The sequence below is a fragment of the Amblyomma maculatum genome, unplaced genomic scaffold (assembly GCF_055883805.1).
Source record: "Amblyomma maculatum isolate TAMU_Amacu unplaced genomic scaffold, ASM5588380v1 scaffold_18, whole genome shotgun sequence".
NCBI classification, from domain to species: domain Eukaryota; kingdom Metazoa; phylum Arthropoda; class Arachnida; order Ixodida; family Ixodidae; genus Amblyomma; species Amblyomma maculatum.
In genome coordinates this window covers 9,593,292-9,614,401 of record NW_028146743.1, presented here as the reverse complement: position 1 = coordinate 9,614,401, position 21,110 = coordinate 9,593,292, and the positions used below count along the sequence as shown (strand labels likewise).

General features: G+C 43.0%; 1 long non-coding RNA gene and 1 pseudogene across 1 annotated transcript; one reads left to right on the top strand and one right to left on the bottom strand.

Annotated features, from left to right (window-relative positions):
• Positions 1-13,696: 13,696 nt before the first annotated feature.
• On the bottom strand, positions 13,697-14,377 carry LOC146171860 (glutamate dehydrogenase, mitochondrial pseudogene; annotated as a pseudogene).
• A 2,655-nt stretch (positions 14,378-17,032) lies between these two features.
• Positions 17,033-20,712, top strand: LOC146171859 (uncharacterized). Its single transcript, XR_014702768.1, has 3 exons — positions 17,033-17,077; positions 19,839-19,911; positions 20,429-20,712. It is a non-coding gene; the product is annotated as an uncharacterized LOC146171859 (long non-coding RNA).
• Positions 20,713-21,110: the final 398 nt, after the last annotated feature.

The following is a 21,110-nucleotide window of genomic DNA, read 5'->3' as shown; positions in this document are numbered from 1 at the left end:
GCGATTCCAGTTCCTGAAGCCCACTGTGTTCAGTTATTTAACGACGCGTTCTGTTTCGTTTTCACTAACGAAGACACCTCGTCAGCGCCCCGCTTAAATAATTTTCCTAACATATCAATGTCCGAAATATTAGTCAGTTAAACTGGTATATTATGCCTACTTAATTATCCTACGATTTCTACCAGTTCTGACCAACATGCTTCAATCATAAAATAGTCAAAAGCACATCGCACTCCATTTGTCGAATAATAACTGCTCTGTTCTCTCAGTCATTATGATCTGGTCTCATACCTCATGACTGGCGGGTTGCCAAAGTATACCGATCTTCAAAACCGGTGATCGTTCTTCTCCGCTTCATTATCGCCCTATCTCACTAACGAATACTTTCTGGAAACTTCTTGAACACGTCATTCACAGTCAAATTTTTAAGTACCTGGAAAACAATAACATAATTTTCAAATAACAACGCTGTTTTTGCAAGGGCTTCCGTTGTGACGCACAACTCGCCGGATTCATTCATGATTTGCATTCATCCATTGATGATGGTGGTCAAATTGATGGCATTTTTCTCGATTTTTCAAAAGCTTTCGACCGTGTTCCTCATCATAGGCTTATACTCAAACTAACTCAGTCAAATATTCACCCTACTGTTGTTACTTCGATTACGGACTTCCTCCGCGCTAGACTTCAGTTCACCTCCATTAATAACTACAACTCCACTCACTCTAAAGTCACTTCTGGGGTACCACAGGGGAGCGTCCTTGGCCCACTCCTTTTTTTAATATATATTTATGGTCTACCCATCCCTAACTCTTCTCGAATTAGGCTCTTTGCCGATGATCTGTGTAATATACCGAAATATTTCTTCTATCACTGACCAACAATGTTTGCAAACTGTCCTTGATGCAGCAACCGCATGGAGCACAGCTTGGCCCCCCCCCCCCCCCCCGCCTGAAGAAACTAGCATTCCTCCCACTCATTCGTCCGAAGATTGAATATGCATCAGCAATCTGGGATCCTGAACAAGCCTATATCAGAGCTAACATTGAGTCCTTGCAGAATCGTGCTGCGCGTTTTATTTATTCTGACTACTCGCATTCCACCAGTGCCACTGCCCTAAAAAATCGCGCCGAATTAGAAGACTTGCCTTTCTGCCGCAAACTATCACGGCTAGCACTTTTAAATAAACTTTATCACCATACATCGCTCCACCACGATTTTTTCTATCACCATCAGCACAAAGTTAAGCGCATCGCGTGTCGTTCATCTGCATTTGCAAAGTCATTCATACCACGCACTATCATAGAGTGGAACGATCTACCAGCACACAGCCATTGAATCCAACGCCTCCACATTACACGATCTCATCCGCAGTGACGTTGACATTTGAAACGTACGTTTTTTGGCAATACGTACACGATATAGTACGTTCATTTCTGTTATGCCTTATTGTTTCCTTAAACCTATACTTTGTATTCGATTGCTTTCTATAACCTGCTTCTTTAATCTCTGGAGCTTAATTATTTTCCCATGTTATATTTAGCCTCTTTCCTGTTCATTGGCTTTTTAATAATGTTTCTGTTACATGTGGTTTTTTTTTTTTGCACGGACCTCCCGTCCCCCCCCCCCCCCCCCCCCCCCCCCCTATGTAATACCCTCGAATGAGGGCCTTTAGGGGTACATTGAATAAATAAAATAAATAAACGAAACGACCATTCTAATCACTCTGGTTCTCTGCACACCGGAATCGAGAGCAAATGCAGTTCCACCAACACAACCATAACTGCTCCCAGAACAACAGCACCATGTGTTGTTCAACGTCCCTTCGTGTCCATTGACAATTGTGGTAGTCTTGTAACTATACGTGCATACACAGAGGAATCTTTGAAAAGGTTTGTGCAGCGCCGCGATAGCAGTGTGGTACGCGCGCCTGTCTGCTGTGCCCAAAGATGAGGGAACGAGTCCCGATCGCGGGGGCCACTTTTCGATGCAGGCGCAAAGCAAGGCGCAGGTGTGCTGTGGTATGTGAGTCCTCATAAAGAACCTCTGGTGGTCGAAATTTTTGGACCCTTCTACTACGACACCTCTCATAGCCGAAATCGCTTCTGGACGGGAAATGCCAAACAAAACCAAAATCCTTTCCTCAATATAACCTACTAACAGTGAAATTGTTTCGCTCAAATTTCGCATTGGGGGAAATTGTATTCATCCTTCAAACATTTTTCTTTTTTTCCCGTTACTCGCCCAATCTTTAGTCCACAATATCGAGGCCACTTCCAGCATATGATCCTCGTAAAAAATAATGACGTCCTAAGAAAGATGGCATCATGTTAAAAAATTAGATCATAACGCTTTTGTTCTTTCTTTCGTTTTCCCCCTTAAAAATCTAACGATAAAAAGAAGCCTGGAAAATTATCTAATCTTTAGGTGAATCCTAATCATTAACCGAGGTTTAGCATCGTTGAAAATGGTATTGAGAGAAAGCTTCGCAGCATGGAGGCGCTTGGTTGAACTGTTTCGTGAACCTACTTCACTGGCTACGGTACGACGCGTTGAGCGCACTATCATCGCAACTGGAGTGCAAGGCTCTGACTCGAGATGCAGTTGCTCCTCGATCTTATACCTATCGATTTGCGTCATGGCTGTTTCCATCGCGCGATATTGTGACGTCACGTCGCTCACGTGATTCATCACGTGCTCCATCCCCTTTGACTATCTCCTCAGCTCCAAGTTTGAAAGGTCAAGGCCGTATTCTTAAAGAATGTTTAGAAACATATTCGCGACTGGGCTTACATTATGATCAAGGGGAGCTCTTCTTACCCCGGACGCTTACATTATGAGCAAGGTGAGTTCTTCTGACACTGGTTCTGAACTGCTTCGTTCCAAACTAGTGTTCAAAATAAATCTTATATTGAAGGATTTAACTTTATTTTGATCTCTCATTTCCTGTCTGAGCATTTACAGTTTGTTAACTGCACTACAGAGCAATTGTTTGTCACCTCTCTGACATCTGGTGTGCCACAGGGCTCGGTCTTAGGACATTAAGTATTCCTATTGTGTGTTAATGAACTACCTTTTACCATAACCTCGAACATTCGAATATGTGCTGATCATTGTGTTTTGTACGACTTTATTCACTCTTCTGATAAGAACTGCCGAATTAGCGAATCATTTTCGAGCTTCTGCAGGGGGTGAGAGAGCTGTGAGAAGAACATTAATTTCAGCGCAACTGTCGTCATGTCTTTTGGTAATAGTTCCTCCTCATCGATTTTCGACTATTTTTTTCATAATATGCCCCTTCGAAGGGTGTCCGAGTATAAGTATCTAGGAATTATTTTTGCTCCTAATTTATCATGGTCCAGACATTGATTTTATCTGTGATAGAGCCCTAAAATTTAGGATATGTAAGACGAACATTAATCCAGGCTACAAAGGAAACCAGATTATAATTCTATAAATCCCTAATCCGTCCTATCCTTGACTATGGTTGTTTTCTGTGGAATCTTGACGAGCAAACAGACATTAAAAAATTGAGGCAATCCAAACGAAATCATCTCGCTTCATATGTAATCAATTTCGCCGTGATTCTTCACCCTCTTCTGTCCTCGAATGATTAACTAACTTCCCTCACTAACCGCCGGAAACTGCAATCGTTAAAATTTTTGCACTGCGTTGTTTATTCGCAATACAGACTTTATAACGACAGACATCACGAATACGATAACGTCGTTAACAAGAATTTACCATAATCGTAATCTGTCACCTTTCTTTGCACGCACTAGTGTATTTAAATACAGTTTCTTTCCGCGTACCATCCAAATGTCCGCCGCACACAGACCAAACTTGTTGCCAGCGCTGCGACACCATAATGTTTGATAACCACCACCAACTAGCCCAGCAGTATACCCTACTTATGAAACGTCTCTTTGGAGTACACACAACGCTTTCGCCAGTGCGGACATTCGTTTACCGCTTGGGCGAATATACGAGAATATTTGCGCGAACCGATAAGGAACACAACAAAATCTTCCTTTCTTATTACGCAGTGTTACGTTTCATTAAGTGACTGTTCCCAGAAACAATTGTAGACAAGCCTGGAGGCGAGAGACGGACGTTGATGAATTATATAGACGCTCAAGCCCGGAACGCAAGATCGCGCGCCAAAGAATGTGTTAGGGGATTCATTGCTTCAGTGCCTCACTGGACACACTTCAGGAGAGCCCCCTTAAGCATCAAGAGATGCAACACAGGTTTAAGAAATACCTGTGAACTGTTAGCATCACATTATGGCAGATAACTGATTTAGGCGGCTGTTCCACGTCTTTAGCGGGCTACTTTACGTGCAAAGTTGCCAGTATTTTGCTTTGCGCTCCTAATGTCGTCGTCTTCATCGGCTTCACATTTTACAAAGTTATACTAAAGATTTTAATAAGACACGTTTCACCCTATTTATGTCATGATGCTAAGCATCATGCGACGTGCAAAGGAAAGCTAGGCAAAGCGAAACTTGGCTTTAGCTCTTCAGGTTCTACATTGTCATCTATATCAGTGGTAGCCTAGCTAAACCACTGCCTAATTTCTTTGTCCACATATTACGCCACCGAAACGTTTGTCGCTTTCTATGTGAGAGTCCTTTGAACACTCCTGATATTATGGGGTAGCATGGAAGAGACATGCCCATCTAATTTTATGGATATTTTGTGTCCTTCTACATGGCAGAAAGAGATGTTTCTTCAGTTGCAGAAATATTATCAGCCAAACTTTAGCGGTGACTTAGCCTGACATGCAGGGCTTCTGCTGTTGCGGTTTTTAGCCGTGGAAAGAGGTCAAAAGTCTTTCTACTAGAGCAGTTGAAATTACATCAATATGTCATCCTCAGCGATATTCATTCACTTGTTCGCATTGAAGCTGCGATACATCGCGCATGTCTTTTCCTCCTATTGTAGCATACAGTTTTTCAATAAAGGATCTGACAGCTCAATTATGGTGCAGTTGACATAAGACGGACAGCGTTCGAGTGTATTGCTGTCCCACATTAGCCCATAAATCACTATTCCATTTTAGGCTTTAAATTTTCTGTTTGTTAAAATTATCTTTTGAATCGAATGATGGCCGCTGGAAAATTTCTAGAATACTGTTGTATTTTTTTTGCGCACGTGCATACTGTTTAGAATATGATTGTTAAACTTAGCCAGCTAACATAATTACCATACACTTGAAAAACCCGATTCTAAATGGAAACCAGTGAACGGCCATTATCGCTGCGACCTCTGTCTTCAGAAACCTTTTGCGAATGGTATGAGTTGTCCCGCATCCCTACACACTGAGTTCGCCATACCTCAAGAGCAGTTTCAAGGTGTTTACCTCTAGGCATATACTATAGTATAGTATAAAACAACACATGCAGTGACCGACGGAGGTAGTTCCTTTCGCCTAAAGTAGCGTGCACAGAAGCCCAATGCTATTTCTATTTTTACTTTAGCATACAGTGCGACATGTAACAAGCAACCAGGAACAAGTGGTCGTAGCTGTGAAATTAAAGGGTACCAGAAAAAATCAATTATGGTAAATCATTTGTTTTCGTCGACTATGACACTGTGGAACCTATTGTCATGCAGCCGGATGACCTGTTAATGGAGGCCGACCCTTTTGCATACTCGCGCAGGAAGGTCGTAGTATCTGTCAATAGATAACCAAGCCATATGAACGTGCCTACGCAGACTACGTGTAGCGTGCATTTCTCGACCTCCAACATCCCTGGAAGGTTTATTGTTAATCCACCTTCCCACGTCAACTGAGCAAGAAGGGTCGGTAGCTCCTTCCCAATTTCCCAGTTCATGCCGTCTGGTTAAATCGCACAAACCGTCGAAGAGTCTCCGCCCTGTCATGCCAGGTGCCACCTGCCAGTGCCAAGCTCTTGAGTTTTGTCTTACAACGCCGGCGCTTGATTTTCCAAGAAACGGGATCTTTAACGCTGTTGCATTAAAACTTTCAGAATAAGCGAATTCGAAATGTGGCTGGGTTTTAACATTTTAATTAATCTGACCAAACGGGCAAGATCATGAGTTTAGCCTTGTCGATTTATAGTTCTGCTTTGTGTTTATAAGTTGATAATGCAATGCAGAGCGTGTTAGAGGGGCAGTTTTAAATGCGGGTGCGATCAGCAGCGGATGATAGGTACGAGGTTTCGTATCACTCCCACTAGGAATCTTTGGGTTCGAATTCGCTGCTTTCCGACGGTTCTTTCATTCTGGTTTACTATTTGTTGGTTATTGCCATATGCATCTCGGACAGGAAGCGTTAGACGATTTTATTGCTCCGTCCGGTTTATTGCTTTCACACAAATAAATTTCGCTTATAAGGGGACTTCTTTCTGAGTGTAAGCTCTAGGCTTTTTTATACACTAGAGTTTGGAAAATTGTGAAGAGAATTTCAAGCCTTGCTTTTCAGCCAATATAGCTCCCAGACCGAAATGTGTAGATTTTGCAGAGATATGGCGAACAAATCTTTTCACGGGCATAATGCGACGAAAAAATATATTGCATGCACCTGGTGAATTCATTGTCACGCGGTCGTTGCACGATCACAATTTTCTACTTAGACAAACAAGCCGATTGATTTTCTTGAATCCGCTCAAAACCGCCACTGCTGGATTTATGTTGTCTAATTACTCCCTGTATGTCAGTGTTGCACAAAGGAAAGTGCTCCTAATCTTCCATTTCTTTCCATTCGACGTCGCATTCCACGTCTTAGTGCCTTACATAAAATATATTACACTAACAGTGGCCTTAAGCAATCCCGGTTTTTGTTCCCAGTGTTCTTTTCGATCCGCCGAGATGATCATTAAAACGTTTTCGTTCCACAATGCCGGACTAATCAGTATCTAAATTATTACATGCCCAAAACTTTATTAGAATGGAACCACCTGCCCTTCTCCGTGGTCTTCATACAAGATCCTCAGAAATCCAATGATGTTGTTTGTCGTCGTCTTCTGTAATCACTTTCTGTAATACTTCGGTAATGCTTTTGTACACGTAAGTTATGTTTATTCGCCCTCCCCCACACCTCTCTGTAACGCCTAACCCGCCTTGTGAGTGATCAAATGAAATGAAAATATACATTCTGTAAGCAATGGTCCGCAGCGGCAAGTTGTGGCATGTCAGGCTTTTGCAATGCTCTAACCAAAGCTCTAACCAGCCATCGAGATCTCCAGTGCCGTCACCGTACAACTGAAAAACCTGCACAAGGAAGGAGTGTGGGGTGTTAGGTGACGGTTGGTCGTCCCTTGTTTATTTGTGGCTTGGAACATCCTCAGGCGTGCGACAAGAGGCCGAATTCGGGACCCAGACCCTGTAGTCGCCAGGCGGCACTGGTAAAAGGTGGCAATGGTAATGGGATTCCGTGAGTTGAGGCAGAAAAAGCCCATTTATCTACAGCACAATGTCACGGGTTTCTTTTGCAATCGGAAAATTGGAGACGGCGAGCAGGGACAGGTGTCGTAAAAATTTTGGAGCATCAGGACTAAGCGAAAGAGCAAGAGAAGCCCACGAAGATATTTTCGGGTTTCCTTTCTTTTAGAAAAAAGGGTTAGAGCAGATGGCGACAGAATGTACCCCTCAAATGTTCTTAAATAATACCTTCCTCTCCAGGAGCTCAGGAAAGCTTTCCGTTCTGAATAAGGTTTGCAAATCCTCAATCTGCAACAGTTTTTGGCTGCATCGGAGGCAATTCTGAACCGATTATGCTGGGCAGGTTAGACACCGAAATGTTAGTGAACGATGAGAAAAATGCAGGATTTAAATCTTCACAGCACTCGTGAATTCGAACCATAAAACTATTTTGAGTGTTATGTTCAAGGTTTGTTTTTTGTTTGCCCATAATAAAAACGTTGTAGAAGCTCTGGGGATAAAAAGCAAGTAAATTATGCAGTGTGTCATTATAAAAAATTATCTTTGGCGTTCTTTAGGGTCTGCTTGTAATCTGACGATAAAGTCATGCATTGGGGATATCTATCAGCAGTGTTGACACGCTTAAAAAACCAATGGATGTGTTTTTTCTTACTTGGCAGGAGCTTCAGCGATATGCTAAACCATGCCCCGTCGGGGTGGCGCAGTGGTTACGGTGCTCGAGTACTGTGCCCAAGGAGGCGGGATATCATCCCGGCGTCGGCGGCCAATTTTCAATGGAGGCGAAAAGTAAGGCGCTAGTGTTCTGTGCGATGTCAGTGAGCTTAAAATAACCACATGGGGTCGAAATTTCCGGAGTCCTCCTCGTTTGGACGTTCAACTACACAAACCCCGCTCCATCGGCTCGCCTTCATCTTGCCGACATCGTCGATGCCATGCAAGTCTCCGCGATCATTTAAGAAATTGCTTGTTACGACCATCTGATCATGATGTCGCGCGATGCTAGCATGCTTTTCATCACCGTAAAGCCCGTCCTCGGAGAAGCTCATCATGCACTTCTATATGCGTGCTGCATCGTGCATTCCCCATCTAAGCCCGTCGTGACGGACGCTTTTGTCGATCCTCGCTCGCCGTTAACATCGGCCGGCCTGTCACTCCGCACTACGGAACCTTTCCCGAAACCTCCATCTACCTGCGATCTACGTCCGTAATGCGCGTCTCAATGCCTATACATGGTGGAGTGCCGCACACCGTCCACTCTGCTTCAACTATGGGAGAGCTGTCCAGCTGTATCTTCCCTGCACGTATTTCAAACTCAGATTTACGGCTGCCAGCGTGATGCTCCCTCCTCCAGATACTGCGAGCACCATCGCGTATTCGAGGACTATACGCGCTATCACCTGAGCTGCCTCCTCATTGTGGTTTTCCACCGTCACCACCGTGACTGCTCTGTATCCTTATTCACACTGTGCGGCGTGGAACACTTTCTCGATGAGAAAATCAGTCGCGTTTGCGCATGGAGGTCGCTTCGCTAAGAAAGACTCCAATAAAACGTCTCTGCCCAGCGCCCTCTCCACTTCTTCCAATCAGTAACGACAGTTTTAGTCTCAAATTTGTCCTGTCCTAGACCCGCTGTAATCGTTTTGCCGATATTGACGCGAAAGCCTCTTGTCGCTGAAGTAACAGAAGGATTGCACGCGGCGACTTTGTCACCGCTCTCTGACTAATATCAAGGAGCATATCTATAGAATTTGAAGCATTTGCCATATGTTTCAAGCATTGTACAGTCGCTGTGCTAAACTTTCATGAAAGTTATACAATGGTATATTTTTCCAACTGACCGTCACTTCAGGAGAGACATTGGAGCCAAGCGAGATATCCTCGAAGAATATGAGTTCGGCGCCGCAGTTATAAAAGATATTGGGACAACATACTTTTTGCGATAAAAAACAGATCAATTTATCTTAGTAAAAATTTATGAGTTGTGGTATACTAAGCAAAAAATAATTGCGGCCAGAGCACGTAACAAAGAAAATGTCATCGATGATAAAGAAAAAGTTCTGCTGTCAAACAAGCAGATTAGTTGAGTTGTTTTCACTGGAAGAATAAAAGTATAAATCGCTAGATGAAACAAAATTGGAAAGATGATGCAAAGCAGCAAAACACGGAAGCAATAGCTCAATTCAAGGATACAACCAATCCCAACCGAAAATATATCCTTAAAGACTATGGTATGAGTAGGAAAAAAATACTTGCAGTCCGAAAGAGAGCATCCGTGACTCGTTGGCTCTCCATTCAAAGGTTGCCAGAGAGCAATCTTTCCGCCAAAAGTTTAGAAAATCAACACCTCGAAGCGTAAAAATATTGAGTATATTTTCTTTGCTTCATTTAGCATCAATTATGCGTGTTGGGAAAACTTGCGTAGATCAAATCAAGTGAGCGCAAAGAGATTTTAAATCGGGAATATGAGCGAATAAATACGTATTCATTCCACTCCCAGCGCACAAGATTGGACGAAATACGAAGGTGACAAACAGAGAAACCGTGGCGAAAACTTTATACACATGCATCGAATGAAATTCCCCGCCACCCTCCATCGCTACAAATATGTTATCTAAACGACCAGTAGGACGAAATACTTCCGAATTTCCGTTCCGACCGTTTGATCGAAGGTCTACAGATGTGTGTAGGCCCATGGCTATAAATGTGGAAGGCGTCCGTTACCTCTGGTGTTACCCTATTCTTATGGCGGAATAGAATGCGTGTGTTTTTTATTCAATACTGCGCCAGGTTTCGAGCCGTCGCGTGTCCCCGGCGGACGCCGTGTTTGACCTTGAACAGCAACCACTTCAGCCTGGCTCAGCCAGATGGCGGAACCGTCGGCACGGTGGCGATGGCACAGTAAGGCATGCTGCTTCGGCACGGTGAGGCCGAAGTAGCGGCAGATGGTTCGCCACTGCTTCGGCCTCACCGTGTTTGCTTTGCTATGCCGGCTGCTAACGAGAGGTGTTAGCGACAAGCTGCGGCAAGGAAGCGACAACGTGCACAAGAGACAGTGGAAGAACGTCGTGCTAAGCGTCGTGCACAAGAGGAAACTCGGCGACTACGTTCTAGCTCTCCGAGTGCTTCCACCTCGTCGGCTACTGATGAACACATGACTCCTCAGGAACGCCGCAACTCCACCAAACGAAGACAGCGCGCTGAATAATCGCCGGAAGAACAGTCGTAACCATTGTGTGTCATGTGTTACTCTATAGCCAAATTATCGAACCACACAACCTACGCCACAAACGAACACGCAAGCGTAGCCGTGCGGCCATTACTAACGCAATTTACCAGGCTCTTTAGTGTGGGCCACATATTGACTTTGTCTATGCTTTTCTCTTCTTGCACAGAAGAGAGAGGCAAGGTTGCTTCTAGGCATTAAAGGTGCACAATAAATAGAGACTGAGTTGTAATATAAATAACTCTCGTCTAGCCGAGAACCGCAGCATTTGAAAGTGATATTTCAGATTTAGACTTACAAAATTACAGTTAACAAAGAAAAAAACAAAAAGATTATGAAGAACTGGCATATTTAAAATGCTACAATACTTGATTGAAACGAATAATTGTGGTATGAAATTTCTAGCACAGGCTATATAAGAGTTGAATATGTTTTCTTTTCCGAAACCTAACCTTTCTAATGATACACATTTCTTCGAACCGTGGTACTTGAATACCGAATAAAGAATAATGAATTGCAAATAAGATCCTTTGCATCCATTGGGGATATACATTCGAGAGCAAAGTAAAGAACACATATATTGATTCTGTTTTCTAGTGAAATTAACAAGTATTAACAAGCAGAAATGCGGTTTTTGAAGAGTGCTGAGGGCCAGTTAATATTCAAATTTTAAATGTGCGTAAAATGACACAATAAGAAATATTTGATCATGAAGAATATAATTACAAGGAACCATTGGCGTCCCACTGCGTTTTAAAAATTCCGGCCTAGGATAGGTTATGTGTAAAGTATGAGAACGGAGATGTTACCTCTGCAAAAACAGGCCTCCATAAAAGAAATGTAATAACACACATGTCTGCATGGGTATAACTGAGCTGTCTATTTCCATCTAAAAATAATTCTTGAGATTAGAGGACTGCAAGCTTTTTAATAGGTAAGAGCCGGCGGCGTGTTCATCGCTGATGAAATTGAAAGGGGTTGAGAGACAAAGCTCCCGACAGTAGTTTAATCAGAAACGGATCACTCTGAAAAGAAATAAATTACTCTTTGTGGCCTGAAAAAATAGTATTAACAGTGAACACACTGCGTGCTATATACTGATCCGTTACTAAAATTTTACAGCTGTTTTCCTTCACTTGAGCCATCTCTTGTGGAGTTTTATCATTCGACCATATGGAGACCTCTACAATGTGCAAAGTTCCTCCGCTGTGCCCCATGCATCATGCATTGAGCCTTGAACTCTTGCTTCCTCTCTGACTGCCTCGATAATCCAAGCAACATTGAATGAATGCTGTGCGTTTTTCACATTTTCTGTTTAGATGACTCTTGCCTGCACTTTTTCACATTTCTTGTTTAGTTGTCTTTAGCATAGAAAATATCGAAATTGAAGATTCGGCCTTAGCATTTCATCAAACCTCTTAAAAAGCAAAAGTGTGAGAAAAATACCGTCGCAAGATGTAAGTTTGGTCAAATAAGCGGACATGCGAAATTTTAGACACAGCAATCTCTAAGAAAAGGGTTAAAAACCCGAAAGCGCGAAAATAAATAACCACCCGTAAATATGCGCTGCGCTTCTCGAAATTAAGCAAGCGAAGTTTATTGGTATTAAAGACACGACGTTTTTTTAGCTAACGAAGAATTCATTACAAATTTGTGGAGTTAAACATTTTTACTAGGCAATAAAGTGTACATACTTTTCACACTTAATTTTACACCGCTGAAGATAAAGATAAGTGTACGCACGAACATCGCGAACTTAAAAGTTACACATGACTGTTAAAGTTGAGGCGTATTGCACAGCCGTGGAGAGATTGATTTTAACACACATCTGTCTTGTAAAAGACATATCCTCCCTTTCAAAGGTGAACACAGTTATGGTAACAAGAAATATTTTCTAAGTGGTTCTAAATTAAAGACATGCAGTTTGTAATCCCGTATTTCTACGGGCTATGCTTGCAGTCGCCATGTCATGAAAGCAGAATTTCAAGACTTTCGATAGTAAGCTATGACCCAGAAGCTATATTTAAAAAAAACTTAGGAAGGTCCATCGAAATCAATGAAGTGTTAACTATAACAAAAACATACACAATATTGTTATACACGTGCTAGATGATACCTAAATGTAAGAAAAATACCCCGTGGGTGCGTATAAAATAGGAAACGTCTTAATTATTAGAGACTACACATTCGAGCAGTGTTGCTCTTGCCGGTGAAAAAACAAAAACAATAAGGAATCTGACATTCTCCTTCATCGACAAATCACGCAATGATAAATCGTATTCCTAACCCGACGAATTTATGGATCACCTTTAACTGGCCATAGAATAAATATCCCCGATTTTTTTTTTTTTTTGGGGGGGGGGGGGGGGGGGGAGGGAGGTGGGAGGTAGGTTTAACCACTTTCAAAAGCTATAATGAATAAACCGATATGTCACAAGGTACTGGCGAAACTCCTCCCCCTCGATTTTTCGAATTCTGCAAATTTCTTATCTCACTGGAATTTTCTTAAGAGGGATTGCCGTGCAGGTGTTGGTTTGGTATAGTTTTATCAAAGAGATGCTTTTCTGTGAGGGACCATACCATTTGTGTTGATTCAAAAAGCTCATCTCCAGCTACATGAGCTATCGATGCAACACTCTAGCGAGTAAGGTTTTCTTCTTTCACACTCCCTTTATCCTCTCTTGCATTCACACATCTGCGTAAATAAAGAAAATTACTTAGTATTGCCGTAAAGCTTTGCGGTGTCTTATTATGTCATGTAAAAAGTCACCCGCAATCGATTTCCGGATAACACATAGAGCAACGCTGGTGCATTTGCTCAACTATATGCACTGCGCACACCCTCAGTCACGAAATAAACGGAGAAAACGTCTCCGCGTGCGAAATCAAGAACGACCCCGACCGCCATCACTGAGGTGTTGACAAGGGCAGCGCACTTCGGCAGCCTACGTCACAGCTGCGGATCGCCGCAAATGAGGTATTTTGATAGGTTTGCCAGTTATGCACGCATGCGAGTTCAAGTCAGAATGCCCAATGGTTTGGGAGTAGGTGTCAGCTATCCAGCTCATTTCCCTTTCACCGGTTCCCATGTCAGGTGCTGGCACATCAACTCCAGGACCAAAAAGCCCTTCTTTGCAAGCTGCAAAGCAAAATTTCGAGTAATTTTTTCAAGCTCAAATTTGCTGAATTCCCTGGGGTTGATCTTCAGTCCTGCTTTTCCACCACCAAAGGGGACGTCTACAACAGCGCACTTGAAAGTCATGAGGAGAGCTTTGACTTCATCCAAGCTCACATCTAAGCTGTATCGGATACCTCCTTTGCAGGGCGTCCGATGGTGGCTGTGCTGTACCCGCCACCTGTTGATCATCACGTATTCCCCATTGTCCCTCTTCAGAGGAAAGGACACCTCGAGCACCGCATGGCAAGATCCGAGAAGGGCGAGGTATCCGCGAACCTTCTTACGTTTCTCCTCCAGGCTCAGCTTTCCTTTGAACTCCTCCACGAGTTTGTCCTCAACAACTTGCCAACCCCGGTGGTAGAAGTACTCTACCATGTGGAAGAACGACGGATCCTCTGCGTCCTCCACGTACTGCAGCTGTTCAGGCATCTTGTGGTCCGAGTAACTCTGCCGTTGGTGTTGTGAAACCATGGGTGCGATCGCGGGCTTGACGGCCTTCCGACATATTCCTGCCTTACCGTACACGCTAGCAAGTTGGCCCAAGGTGACTGCGCCGTACCGCAACATCTTGAAATTGTATGCCTTCGGTCACCGCAAACTGAAATCGACCACGCTAAAAAAAAGAAAATTAACTACGAAGGTCTCACTCCTCTACCCATACAGACGCACCAACTTTCACTTTTTGGGCAGGGCTTGGTATTTTTTTCACAGTTTTGCTTTTTAAGAGGTTTGCTAAGGCCGAATCTTCAATTTCGATATTTTCTATGCTAAAGACAACTAAACAAGAAATGTGAAAAAGTGCAGGCAAGAGTCATCTAAACAGAAGTGCCAGCAAATGAGGCCGCGGCAGCAGCTCCGAGTCAAGCCACGTGATGTTAACACGCCACTTTATCCACACCTCTGCCTAAGTCTCATTTCCTGAAATTCTATCGCTTATCCGCTGTCTTTGCCTTTCGGTGCTGGGCAGAACGTCGTGCTGCGACCTTGTTACATTAGCGGTGGTGACGCTTAAGAGCGGGCACAATCATTTTAGAGGCGTAACGCGACACGAAACCCCAGCCCAATATAACAGCGTGGGAGCAAGTTGGCAACGCGAAGAGCACTCTTGTATGAAGCAAGTTCAGCATTCCAGCTCGAGGGACGCGCGCTGCTAAAGGCTTGATTGACTGAGCGCTGGTGCATGCGCCGCGGGAGTCCTGCAAGTGGCGTCTTGATTTTCTTTTTAACAGCTGTTAAACAGCAACAAAATGTCGTGTGTATAATCGAACTCGCGGTGCTGGCGTCGATAAGACGCATAGTAGAAACGCCCTCGACCGAAACCTCAATACGTATACGGCAGATAACAGATAAGGAGGTTGAAATTTCGAACGATCAAGGGATGTGATGGAAACGTCTTCCTTCTGCAGGAAATACGCTTACTATGAAGCGAGTTGCCGAGTATAGTCTGAACCCTGCTTCCAAGGAACTGCTCAGACCAGGTGGCGGCTTTCGCCTCAACCTGGACAATCACTGCTTTAGAAGGTGGAGGTCAGGCAACGTGAGTGCTTTGAGGTGAGAACTCTATCACATCGTCTTCTCGAACACGTCGTCTTCTGCAACCAGGTCTAGAGAAATGCCTTGGAACGACAAGCTTGATTTGGGGTGATTTACCAGGTGTAACTTGGTCTGAAAGCGACTCACGCTATTGCAGACGACGTAGTCGAGGGCTCTAGTAATTTGACCACCTGGGGTTCTTTAACATGCACCGACATCGCACAGCATAGCGGCGCCTAGCATTTCTCCTGCATTGAAAAGCAGCCGCCATGACCGGGATTCACTCCCGCTTCCTTGGGCACAGTAATTGAGCGCCCTAACCAATGCAAAACTACGGCAGGGCCCTTAATATAATTTATTCACAGGGAGGGAAAGGCGCAGTATCTGTCACGCTTGTTTTTAAAGGTCAACACCGGTGGTTTTTCCATCATTTTGTGTTTTTGGTTGAATTACATTCCTCGGCACGTCCTAACTCGAACACAAAAAACCGTTTTTTGAAATTCCAATTAGAAGTATTTTTAAAAAGAAAAAACAGGAAGTCGAAACCGAAACTGCTTTTAGGGCCAGAAACGACGTCCCAGGTGACGAAATGGTGACGTCATACTCAGTATTAGAGAAACACTCGTACGTGCGTTGGATGGTGAAAATAAAGCATGGAAATCATGAAGCATTGCATAAAATGTCTGAGGTAGTTCAATATAAGCCTCACAATTTCATAATCATGCGGGAAGTGGACAGTAACGCCGGTATACTGTTTGTGACGTCAGAAACTCAGTGTCGCCGGCAGAAAAAGTCTCAACTTAAGCCATGAAAACAGCACATTTTAAAGTCGTGTTGCGCGCGAACGGATTATCGTACGCGCGCTCAAATTTTCTAGAATGCGTCAGGACGGAGAGGAGAATCTACAGTAAAATTTTTATTAGAATATTCGAATGTCAAAAAACCCCCGGAGTTGCCCTTTAAGGGCACGTGAACAGCACTGTAAGGGATGGGAGGTCCCAGCGGAGGGCTACGGAATAAATTCGACCCCTCGGGGACCTTTGATGTGCACTGACATTCCAGAACCCATGGACGTCTCTCCTTTTCGCCTTTTTTGAAACCCAGCTCCCGGTGGTAGGGATCCAATCCAGGTGCTCCGGCACAGTAGTGCACATGCTACCTACTGCACCGCCGCGGGAAGGGGGGGGGGGGACAAACGGGGGCGTTGGAAGAACAAGACATTCCGGCCTCGCTTTTTACAACACCTCCAATACTGGAATGGTTTGGACACGTGTGCTCTCTTTCTAAAGAGTCAATACAAAGAGCGCGGTTCACCTAAATTCAAGAATAAATGCGGAGCAATATTTCATTGTCATTTAAACGCAAAATGTTGACTTCAGTTCCGTGCAGGAGGCGTACAGACAGGGCGGACATCTCCAGCATGTTTATTACCATTCATGTCTTATCGCTGGCCGGGAACAGCCTACTTGCTTAAATTCATTTTAACGAACGAAAATAAAAAATTCCATGAACGAGACAGATGCCTATCGCGAGTTTGATCTTTATTCTTTCATTTTGCCTTTCTATATCATGGGGACAATAAATTTTTATGCAATTAACTGTTGTCATACCTAGCTGTCCCTCGCTACAGGAATATACGCATTCTGCTAAATATAAAAGCAGTTCCTCACCCATGCTTATTCCGAGGAATCTCTTCACTGCTCTTCAACCGCTTGCCTGAGCGCTGGAAACGAGGTAAGAGATTCAGTATTCCATTGTGTCGTTTTTGGAGCGGTACCTTGCCTTCATTTTGGCAGAATCGACAACGAAGGTTTGCGGAAACTTTTCTATGGGGTTTAGGCGTTATAGTTTAATCTGTATATGTGAAACAATATTGTATATATTTTTCTGCTATAAGCTTTTCTTCCAGCGCCCACATAGTCGGCGCGAAATATTTACTGGAGATCTTTTGGCAGGAGTAAAGGTTCGCTGAACACGTACTACGTTGTCGGAACGAATCAGCGTAGATTACAAGAGAAAGTCTTGAAAATCGTTCATACATAGGATTCGTGGATTTAAGAAAGATTTCTTTTCCAAGAGGCAGATATATGACGGCACTGCGCAAGAATAAAGCAGAAAGAGCAATATGCACCTGATATACTCCCAAAATTTTGGGAGACCACCTGCACTAACGATTTTCTGCGCAGAAACGAAGGAATTTTAAATTGTGTCCTGGATTGACTTCTTAAACGCCGCATATGAAGCCTTGTTTCAAAAAAGAAAATTGCCACTGATATTTGAGATATTCCTTCGAAAGCAACGGTTAAAAAATTCAGGCATATATAGGAAGTGTAATGATAATTTTCGTTTTCGATCTTGAATTCTAGAACAACATGATTTATGCTAATGCCATCTGCTGGAGATTTTATGACGTGGGTAGTGGGACGTTTTTCTCGACAGCTGAAAACCAACCCCTAACAGAGAAAAGTACTACGATTATTACTATTTTTCCCCTTGCGAGCTGTTTGTATTCAGCGGCCAGAAGCGGTGGTACCCATGGTGCAGCGGTCAGAAGCCGTGGTCAAATACCCTGGAGATGGAATCCAGATAAGAGACTTCAATTTGTAATTCCGGTTCTTCGGACGATTATGCAAATGATCTTAAGCCCTGCTTTTAAAGTTTAACATTTAATGAGGCAGGCTTCCGAATCTATGCCAAAACAAACACCTGCGACGCAAACTTTTTGATGGCTCCGTTCTCTTCTTATTTAACTGTGGATATAATACAGCTTATCTCTTTTAATAGGGGTAATATTTTTGAAAGAACTACGGCCGCTTAGAGCTTTCAGCCATGTGCGAAGACGGTCTACCTGCAATGCAATTGCTAAGCTAAACCGTTGGACCACTTTCGTCGATGGCAGCACTGACGACAGTCACGGCTGGACAGTCTCCGCTGCTTGTCTTTGTCGATGCTTGAGCCGAAACTTTCTTTTCTGCTTTCCAAGGTCACAGAGGACCTGACAGACAAGCAATCACTTGCGCGAGGCTGGAGTGTGTAATGCAGCTTGCTGCAAAGGTTAAAATACATCACATCACTTTTTGTTCATTGAGTGCTCGAAGGGGTTTGCCGAGATTTGGGATGTTGTGCATAAGAGATAAAAAATACTTAAACCATACAAAGTAGCACATTAACATAAAAGAAAAAAAAATGCATGACCAAGATGTAAAATACAAAATGAGGAAGAGGTGACCATACAGCAAAAAAATACGGTTCTCACATTTCTTAAATAATGTAACGCCTTGATCAGTAAAAGCAATGCGCATGGCGACTGTTTTATCAAAAGTGATCAGCATGTGTTCAAGGAATATTTGGAGTTCAGTGGACGCCCACAGACAATCGAATCTTTTTTATTGCGGTATGTTATATAAGCAGCGATTGCCTTGAGGATCGATAAAAGGAAATGCGAAAAGGGCATTTAAACGAAATAACTCAGTAGATTGAGAGCTTTGGAAGATAAATTGCAGCTGATATTGATAGAGTATTGCGATCATAAAATCGTGATTCTATTTCGCGTTAGCATAGGCAGGGAGATGACATATGCATTTAGGGAGGCCTGAGAGATGAGTTAGTGTGGCAAGTCTGTGTGTTGGTGCATTGTTCTCAGAAACGCATGTGCAAAAAAAAAAAAAGAAAAAGAGAGACGTGGTTGAGCCCATTCTTGTCGTCGCGTCCTAGTCCGAGTCTTTATTGAGCACCTTTTTTTGAGAAAACGAGTGTGCCACCTTTGGCCGGACCCATAGCATTGAATGTGCCTTAAAACGCCTCGTGAGGCAAACGTATGGCGTATTCCTGGAAAATTAAGTATGTGAGAATATGAATAATGCACGACGATTGCAGTCTAAGAGGCCTATATATATATATATATATATATATATATATATATATATATATATATATATATATATATATATATATATATATATATATATATATATATATATATATATATATATATATATATACAGCAGGCACATTCCTTTACACCCACTGCGGCTGCGTACACCCGGTAACAGTGCCGATTGACGAAAAGTTTAAATGTTACGCATTACGAAATCATTATTCCACCCATTAATTACAATACCAAAAACTATTGTACAATATGTGAATTTAAATGTTCCGAGCGCTGAAAAAATGATAGAGTCATTCAAAGTAATCTGCAATTTCCAAAATCGTTTGTGAGAAAAATATTAACCTACGATTTTCCGCATATCCGCTGGTAAAAGAAATGCAGGAAAAGTAATGCTTCATTATGCTACCATTTTGGTTACGAGAGCAGCCCGACATTGTACGCATCCTTTTAAGCGAACAACCTTTTTCGTGTTCAAATCTCTCCTCAGAGAGCTTTGAGAATTTGTACGCAATTTACAAATGTCGGGAAACATGTGAGAAAAAGATTTCTTTCTAATTCTAATGCATTGGAGGGAAACAAAATATAGTAATCTTGTTTCTTTCCCAGGCCGTTCATTCTACAGACATGAGTTTCAAGGCGACTCTCATTATGCTGGCCATTTTCGGCTTTCTTGTGTCAGGTAAGCCATGGAAGCATTCAATAATGCTTGCATATCTTTCAACATGCTCAACTCGTTTCTTTCTTTGAACCAGTCACAATATTCTCATTCGATGAGAATTGAAGTTGCCTCGGCACCAACCATGCTTAAATGTAGACGGCACAGTCATATCCTAACCCGAAAAAAAAAACCGAAACTGTATACAAGGGTAGTTATTTTGAAACTTGAGTTTTTAAATACCCTCTCAAAAAATGTCTGGTTTACAGTCATAGCAGTTAGAAGAGAAAGAAATGAAAGCGCTCCGGATTATCAATGCTCTTATTTGGGCTAGTTGGTGAATGATTTCAGACGTGGTGCTAGCGCACAAGTAAGACAGCGTGTGTCCTGTCCGCCTGCCTGCAGTGTGTGCCTTTCTTGTGCACTAGAACCATGTCTGAGCTCCGAATTAGTTTATTCGCTCTCAGCCAAGCCCATGGAAGAATCTCTACCCGCAGCGCCATCCTTCTTGTGTCAATTGTTTTTCTCAAAACTTTTTCAGTGTCCATGGCCATCACCGAACAAGCTGGACAGGAAGCCAGGGCTGACGCCGACGCTATGCAACGTGTCGCTGAAGCACCCAAGGAGGCTTCGCGTCAGCTAGACTCACTTGGCGGATACACCTTTGGATAGCTGATCGTGGATAGCTGAGAATTTACATGTCTCAGACGGATTATTCAAAAAGTAAAAGAATTTGGTTTTGGAACATACAGAAAAGAATATATGACATTCCACTATTCTCCGAAGAACGCGGTCATGTTATGGGGATACACTACTCTTGAATAAATCCGTTTTTGATGACTCCAACTTTTTCCAGTATCTCAATTTCTTTGTTATTTAAGGTTAAAGATAAATGTGGACCTTTTAAAGACTACTGAATGCTCAAATCTGAGGTTAATACATGCTCTCTCCACAAAAACCTGCAGCTGCCTGTGTTTGATAAAAACAAGTGCTGGTAGACGTGACGAGATCCAACGCTATAGTTCATCGGTGGTACACTTGCTAAGGCTAACAGAGGCATGTTTGTGCTGAAATGATGGGCCTTGTCCTAGGAAGTGGTCTTTTGCACAAATATTTGTAGGATGTTTTGTTTTGTTTTTCTCTTAGTCTCAGGACTGGAATCGTGTATTTTGCACTGGGGCCGCCATCACGTTGGGGACGGAAAAACAAAATTGTTCCTTGTG